The sequence below is a fragment of the Lycium ferocissimum genome, chromosome 6 (genome assembly GCF_029784015.1).
Source record: "Lycium ferocissimum isolate CSIRO_LF1 chromosome 6, AGI_CSIRO_Lferr_CH_V1, whole genome shotgun sequence".
NCBI lineage: Eukaryota > Viridiplantae > Streptophyta > Magnoliopsida > Solanales > Solanaceae > Lycium > Lycium ferocissimum.
In genome coordinates, this window is record NC_081347.1 from 56,100,571 (window position 1) to 56,109,641 (window position 9,071).

Sequence of the window (9,071 nt, forward strand, 5' to 3'; positions counted from 1 at the left end):
GAAGGTAAGGCTGCAGAATGCTTTTAGAAAGCTATGGGTACTCCTCTTGGTATTACTCATCATCATATGCCAATTAGAACTGTCATTAGCAACTGGTGGAATCTCAAGCCTAAGAACAAAGTTCATAAGTTGATTCTGCAAGCTACTCCAGTGCTGATATGATGGGAAATCTAGAAATCTTGAACTGCATGTAGATATGGAGATAAAAGCAGATTTTATCAATACAAGATGGTTACTCAGTGCACTTGAAATATCAAAGCAGTGATATAAGAAGCATTTCTCTCTTTTACAACAGAAGAATATTGGCCAAACTTATGCAACAAAGTGGAAAGACTTTGTCCCATGGTGAGATATACTCCAGTTGCTTGGGAAGAACCCTGCACTAGTATGGTGAAACTCAATACTGACGGGAGCTTCTTCAATGACACCAAAAAGGTATGGGAGCTGTTGTGAGATCATACAATGGAGATTTCATTTTTGCTTATTCAGTCCCAATTGAACGCAGCAGTAACAATCAGGCTGAAGCAATTGCTGCTAAGTATGGTATCACCTGGTGCATTCAACAGGGACTTGATAACTTGCACATTGAAAGACAAGGATACCAATGACTTGAAACTCAAGCATGTTATCAAGAAGGAAGGTTTTCTAAACACTTGGTCACTTTCCTTTGTTCCTCGGTATTAATTTTTAGCATATCTTTGGGCCTCAAGAACCATGTTGAATTTCAGATTTGTATGCATCTATAAAATAAAACACGGTTAATTCCCTACCCCCAAGGACAATGGTTTAGCACATAGGCACACAAAATGTTTTCATTTAGCACATAGTGGGATGTGGTGTCTTTCGGGTCATAGACCGTCTTGACACAGGGTAGTCTCCTTAGTGGGTTTTAGATACGTATCGTATATCCCAAACCCGTCTAGGTCAGCATGTGCTAGTCCATTAGGATTTGACTTGGCTCTATCCTAGTCAATGCTAGAGTGGGCTTTTCAAATTGACAGGGACCCGAGCGGACTATCCAGGGTGAACCGTTGTTGGCTGTTGGACGACCGCGTACCAACTCCGCATTTAACGTGTTCCAAAGAAAGAATGTTACGGTTTATTAGTGAAGGCTAGACCACGAGCCCGCATATCCCCTTTGAAACCATGTTTTTTGCCAGTGGTGGCGGAGTTTATGATATGAATACATGATAGTTATGTTTGCAAGAAAATAAACAAGTAAGCAAATATTCACAATTAAATCACATTACATTGAAACCCTTATGGTTAGAACCTAGAAAATTCCCAACAGAGTCACCATCTGTTACGGTTCACTTTTACGCAGGTGCATAAAAGCTACTAAGAGGTTGTGGACTCTATTCGAATTTTATATTTTTTAGAGTCGCCACCTAATTTATAAGAGAAATTAGGAAAACCAAGTTAAAAAGGTTTATTCAAATAAGAGAAAAATCCTTTTTAAAGAGTTCGAGGTAAGGGTTCTGGTGATCTCCTAAGGAAGTTTTTAAGCACCCTAGTATTAAGTATCCGTAGAATACGGTTAACTTTCGAAATTCAATGTGTGAATAATTGTTATTACTTGCTAAAAAAATGTTTTCTTTCATGTAAAAAACTGTCATGCTAATATCATAACTCCCTTTTTGGCAAAATCTTTAAGGAAAAGAATTGGTTTCAAAAAACGTTTATAAGGGTTGAAGTCATTTCATTTTCGGACCAAAACACACTTAAGATTTTCTCTTAAGTAGAGTTTCTACTAATTTGGTCCAATGTCATGATTTGAATCCTTAAAAGTTTATATACATTTAGGAAAAAAAAAGGGGAGTATCTCTTTTAGAAAATAGCATAGGTTTTTTATAAGTACAAATAGAGAAAAAGGATTTTATTTATATTATTCCATTTTAGCTCATTGGGTCAACCATATTTTATACCAAAGTCATCTTACTTCAAATATAGGTTCAAGTCATCAAGTGTATTTCCTCTTGTTTATTGCCTTAAGGTTTGGGCTTTGGGCCCAAAAGGTTTTAAAAATACCTTAAGTTCAAACAAGTTAAAAAGTCTGTTCCCCCATACTTCGAATTTTCTGGAAATCAGTTTTTTACTTGTCCAAATCAGTCCAAGTTTCTATCTTTAAAAGCTGAGGCCCAAAAAGTATGTTTAAGTCCAACAAAAGTCTGTATTATTTCCTTGAAAGGGGCTTATGGCCCAAAACAGATCATTTTTGGTCCAAAAGCAGTCCATTTTTATTTTTCAGTTTCGAAGGGCTTATGGCCCCAAATAGTTCCATTATCTAATCCCAATCCGTTAAACTTGTATATGTTATTGATTTTCGATTTTATCACTTGAAATACTGTGTAAAAATCTAAAGTTTACCGATTACATGCAATTATAATAGACCGTGACATACTTTGAAAGTCATTTAATTTTGAGAAATTGTTTAGCAACTACACGAGTTTCCTAAGTTTCTAACGTATTTGGGTTTCAATATACATTCAAGTGTTATTTATATATACAACAGCTATACAAATAGTATACATGACAAAAATAAAATAAAAATGAGGAAGAGTTAGGCTAGTGGGCCTACCTAAGCCCACCAGTTGCCATTTTCACCCATGGTTGGGTCTTCAATTATCTTTCTTTAATTCAGACTCGATTAAGAAAAGAGGGTTAGGCCTCTGGCCCAACAGGTTTATCGGAAGAATGTGACCCAAATGGCCCGTGTCGAATTTTCATGCAAATAAAGAAGGTGGGAAAAGGGGAAATGCGGTTAGAGGGTATCTATACTTAGTCATTAAACTAATAAGGACTTAAGTAGAAAAATACAAATAACTCACGTATACAGGTATGTAGGGTAAACATGTTTAACATGACTGGGTGAATAAACAAAAGAAACAGAGGACCAAATAAATAGAAAGATCGCAGACAAGCCCAATTAAAGCAAAGAATAACACACGGGGCAAGGCCCAATTCTAACAGCAATGCGAATCAGCTAAGGTAGAGGACAGACCCATTTTTAGTGACAAAGTAGTAAAGGGGAAAGAGCAAGCGCAACAATATTATTCTAAACATAGTTAAGTTAAATGTTTCCACCTAGATCCACTAATATACACACTATATATGCTTTCCTGTATGCTTCTAAGTGTATACACCATATAAGTTCATTGTATATCTTTTACATCTCAAGTTAGCCACAGCCCATAATCGCCAAATGAAACCAATTAAAGGAACAAGCCCAATCAGTATCATGTCTTTGTCAAACTTACAAATGAACTCGTTAAATATATAGGGTATACTTTCCTGTATACACCAGAGTGTATATCAGCATAACTAACAACTCAGTACAAGGCAGAGGATAGAAATGAACGTGACGTATGACGTGTTAAGCATGTATCACACTACACATAGATCTTGCTTGGTTCCTATTGAGTTCACAACGTGTTGATGTCAACAGATAATCATCATAGATGTGCATTTCATAATTCTGAGTTAAACCAACAGTGCTTTGTTCTAAAATAAGAATAAACACAGGCTACGATCCTTTCAACTGGTACTAGCATGACTTCATTTATTAACTTCAAAACAGATATGGCATAATAGTAGAGCATGAACAGAGACAAAAAATATTGAACAGAATAGGGACTGAACTGACTTAATCAAACACATACTAAATCACAATAAAACTGAACAGGTTCAAGGTTGTGCAACACCTAACCAAACAAGTTTCCACTTTCAGGGAAAAGAATTCATATTTAATATGGTGAGCCTTTTTATGGTTTATATCCATTACTTCACAGCATAGCAAAAGGAGGAAGAGGCATAATAGGTCAAAATGACAACAAATCATGCTTTTACTTCAAATGAGTTATGGACTATCTCAACAGATGCAAAACAAACACATATGAAAAACTTAAACATCCCATACCATTACTGATATGCCATAGACCATAGGAGACTTCAGACTAACAGGAGAAAACAAATAGAGAATGTTCAATAGAAGACCTAGGCATGTTAACTCAGTATTAAGCAACTCAAGGCAGTCATAATGTTAAACTAGGCAAATGATAAGCTTGGACAGTCATATTGAAGCCCTAAAATAATACTTCAAGTTCATTTTACATGTAGGACTCTTTACAGTTAGTTTGAAAAAACATATTGAACACCTTTCTTTGAGTTTAAAACTCTCATGAATTCATTAAGAGGGCAGACAGTTAGATACTTAAATAAATCATGACCAAATATGCTTCTAAAACATGCTAATGATGGGATTAGGCAAATAGGACCAAATATTGACAAACTGCAGAACGGAGCATTTTTTGTTGTCAAATTCCTATATGCAACATCTAAACCCTAAGATGAATCCTGAATATAGTCATATTATACTACTAACACATAACAAAGACCATTAGAGCTAATATAGGTATTGACATATCCAAAATTAGACAAAACTAAGGCAAGCATGCTAAGCATAGACATATATTTCACAGTAAATGGACTACAAGCCTATAAAGTAGTTTTATACTGCCATTCTTATCTCCTAAACATAAAGGGTTGAGTATAGAGAAAGAATTACTTATACTGATTAAGGGGAAAAATAACATGAAGCATTACATACTAAACTAATCATCATATACATCCAGATTTTAACACTAATATTGAGCTCTAATTGACTTAAGCTAAAACAAAACAAATGGTGATTAGTTTCTGAGATTAAACCATATTTATGCTACAATGAACCCTAAACAGACCATTAAGGCTAATCAAAACATACAAGAACACATACAAATAAAGAGTATTGAATATTAAACTAAAAGGAAAGAAATTTACCTCCTCTATGTGCAGCCTAGGTCGAGTAATGGAATTTGGAGATCCTTCAAACCCCTCAGACACAAACCAAAAGAAAGATTAATTTTTTAAACTAAAAACTCAGCAAAATCAAAGGTTCCAGCAAATTATTATCTGATTTTTTCAGACTTGTGTGGTGTGTGAAATAGTGGAATCTGATAGAACCCCAAATCTGAGAATTGGAAACCTAATTTTCGATATGGGACTTGTAGTTTTGGGGGGGATTCTCTTGAATTTCCACCTCAAACTGATATTAGCCAATCAAAATTGAATACAACAAAATCCATGAAGGGATTTCAGTCTTTGACTGTATAAAATGCAGAATAAGCAAAATGAAAGAGTTATACCGTGTTTGGTTGATACATGGTGGAAGCAATTAATGCTTGCCACAGACGGCCATGTAACGCCTGAGAAAAGCAACATACTCTGCCTTTTTGCCATTTTTAGCCGAGATGACGCAAGGAGAGAGGAAAAGAAAAGGGGTGACAGCTAGGGTTTCAACCCATGTTTCTCGATCAAACGAGACCTTAGTGCTCTGTTTCGGAGTATTTGAAGCGGAAGTGGGTCGGGTCTGGTCCTTAAAATGGACTGGGCTTGGCCCTAATTTAAAAGAAAAGGTAAGGGGCCACGATACACGCATATATATACACGTTATACATGTGTATAGGTGTGTGTGTGTATATATATATATATATATATATATATATATATATATATGCAATTACTTAAATAGCCGATTAAAAAAGTGGCAATTAATTATACATTCCAATTATGATCAAATTAAAACTAATTAATTAATTCCCTTTAAAATACGGTCATATGCATGAAATGACTACTTATGGCAATCGTAACCTAAATTACCTTTAACACGCAATTTCACTAGTTCAATTATAGCCATAATTAACACATAACAACCAATTGGCTATTTCAAATAAAGCCGTAGTTAACATATAACAATTAATTGACTATCTCAATTGTAGCTACAATTAATGAATAACTAATTGTAGTTAATTTGAACGAAAATGCCATTTAGTCAAATAAACTGTAAACTTGAGATGCAAATTGACTATTTTATTTAACTAGCCAATTTTCTTAAATTAACGGAGTAAAATACGTTTCAATTTGATATTTAACAATTTAAACAACCAAGTGATTAATTGTTTTAAATTAATTCAAATTAATTTGACAAATACTTTAATATTAACGGTAAAAGATGTAAAATATTCTTAAATGACTCACAATATATATTTGAAATTATTTTGCCAAATGAAATGGAAAAATATTATCGAAATAGTTTTTAAAAATCATTTTGGTTCATAAAATACATACTTCACTCCGTTTGAGATCCAAGAACCCTGGGCAATTAAATAAAAATCATTGGAGGGCCAAAAGTAGGTGTCAACAAAAGGTGGGAGAAATTTACCCCAAGATGAATCCACTTAGAAGACACTTCAAATCACCCTTGAGTCACTTGGAGAATAAATTCTAGGAATGGGAAATGAATGGTTTGAATTAGGCATTTAATGAATCTTATTCATCATCTTTCGCTTCAGCGAAAAGAGGCCCTCTGCCGCAGACTCGCCTTGGCGGAGGCCCATCCGTGGGGTGGATTCTAGTAAAATGACAAAACTTCAGCACCCGCGGACCAAGCCTCGCTGAGGAGGGTCTCATGGGGGGCACCGAGTCTCGCTCGAGGGAGACACCAGAAACTAATGAAATTCTGGTTTTTTACCAAGTTCACCCCAAATCCCTAGATCCACCCGAGACCTCCCGGATACAAAACAGATATGCACGCCTACATAAAAACATGCTACGGACTCACTCATGGTCTCGAAATTTCCATCTAAGGTCTATTTGACCGGGTCAACCCCCAAACGACCAAAAACCAACTTGCCAACCAATAGCCCAAAATGCTTCCGAGTGCCTCGAGAATCGAATTGAATACTTCACCAAGTCATAACAGACTCTCCGGACCTCACGAAATTGACAGATTTTTTAAAAAGGTTCGTTTACTCAAAAGTCAACTATCGGTCAAAGGTTTTTCACTTTAAGGTTGTAATTCTCATAAGTCACCATAAAACTCGCCGGATTATCTCGGGAGCCATGTCGGCCATCCCGCGGGTCAAAATCATACTAACAGGGCTCGGGGAAGGGTCAACAGGGGCAAATGGGTCAAAATGCAATAACGACCAAACAGTCATTACACCTAAGTACAATTTTTTGTTGTGCTCTTTCACAGAGAAAGGCAATACAAGAGGAAAATAACATGTTAACAAAGAAGGTGAAATTGCTTCTTGTTATATAGGCATTGGAGCTAATCCCAGCAGTATGTAACATATTTTCTAATATAAATGTATCCTCATCACCCCAGACCGCACTTGTGGGATTACAGTGGGTATGTTGTTGTTGTAAATGTATCCTTATCACCAGAAAAGAAATTCCTTCTTGTTATTTTATGTAAATTTCTCATGATCAGCATTTTATATTTTCAACTTCATTATCTCTAAATTGTTAGTTAGCTGATCTTATTTGCATTGTTTGTACAACTATTTGTTGAACAGATCAAGAATAAGGAGAAGAGAATAGGACATCAAACTGAATGGCAAGAGCAAAATCAAGTCCCTACTTCGACATCTTTCCTCTTTCCACAACAAATTCCAATCCTAAACATCGGGTAACTATCATTATCTGATAAAATACATAAACGAATAAGCATATTTGATGGACCTATTATTCTTGATTGTCAATCAATTAGATTAGTATCATACTTTTTATCTTATTCTTCTAGTACCTTTTTATCTTATGTACTTTTTATTCTTCTAGTGCTTTCTATTTTTTGTTTATTCTCGTTCTTTCTCTATTTTTTTTAAAAAAAATTCTTGTATTGTGTTCGCTTGAGATGAATTTAAATGGAGAAACACGTCAAGTAAGGATTCATATAGGCAACATCAACTTGTTTCGTTAGTGAATTTGAAATGTTCACGAGAGACCAGAGTGCAAATACCAGAAAGACTATAAATATTAGGTGATGTCTTCACATATAAAGTCTTGTTGGATAGAGTCATTCAATATCTAAGCTTGCCCGGAGGTATAATGTACCTGGTGTACTAGTAGAGCTGCACACAAGCTGACCAAGACACCACAATTATAAATTTTTTTGTTGAATGATATTGGTACTCTTTAAATATTGGATAAATATTGCTACTTGTAATTGTCATAGTTAGACTATGTTTACATTGCCAGCAACTTAATGCAACCCTCCTTTTTTATCCCACTAAATATTGGCAATACTTTTCAGTGTAAGAGTATTTTGGAGCGTGTGTTATTTGGGAGATTTTGTTAAATTGCGGTTGCAGAGGTAATTATTACCAACTGAGAAATGAGCTTGATCTAAATCATGATTCTTTATATCCAACCCATCTTGGATGCTTATGATTTTCATAAGAACATCTATTTCTGCTGTAATTCAAGTTTTCCAAGTCCGTGTGAACAATTTTTTTTATCTTTTTCAATTATTGTGAATAGCATAGTAGCGTCACCTTTGTGCAAAAGTGCAAGGAAAGTGTGTAACTCTATGACAATATTTCACATTTTTGATCACGAAGTTACAAAATGAACATAATGTGTCGCCTTCACTTTTTAATCTTCTACATACTTTTTATTTTTTACCAAAATTGTTTTGAAAGCTGAAATCGTAACATACCGTCGTAGAAAGGTGATGTTTCTGAGTCCTTGATTATATCCTAATAATTTGTTGCTCAACACCAAATTTCTGAAATTGGAATTGCTAGAATTGGTGCTTCAATTGCTGTAATGGTGCTGGACTGCTGGTATTATGCTAGATTAGATGAAAGTGCTGCTAGAATATGGGGGAAAAGGAGTACAAGTTAACGTTAATAACATCTATTAAGGAAGAGATCACTAAAAAGCGCACTAATTAATTTCACAAACGAAGAGGATTATTAGAGCTCCTTGTGAAAAAATAAGAATTACTTTTGTTTATGAGAGAATCATAAACAAAAGAAACCAATGAATAACTAATCACAAGAGACAAGTTACTGAATTTAATATATATATATATATATATTCCATAAATAACATATACCAGATCATAATGGCCTAACAATACCTCGTGATCTCTGGCAAAGAAAAAGATGACAATCCAAGAAATCAACTATACGAGCAAATCCAATACAGTAACCACTTCATATCCATCACATAGTCCTTTTTATTTA

At 34.8% G+C, this 9,071-nt stretch overlaps 1 long non-coding RNA gene across 2 annotated transcripts; it reads right to left on the reverse strand.

The window, feature by feature from the left end:
• Positions 1–197: 197 nt before the first annotated feature.
• Positions 198–5,177, reverse strand: LOC132059852 (uncharacterized). Of its 2 annotated transcripts, none has more exons than XR_009415750.1 (2): positions 4,819–5,177; positions 198–550 (listed from the first exon to the last, which is right to left on the reverse strand). It is a non-coding gene; the product is annotated as an uncharacterized LOC132059852 (long non-coding RNA). The 2 variants fall into 2 exon arrangements; XR_009415751.1 differs by having other exon boundaries at positions 198–740.
• Between the last annotated feature and the right edge of the window lie 3,894 nt (positions 5,178–9,071).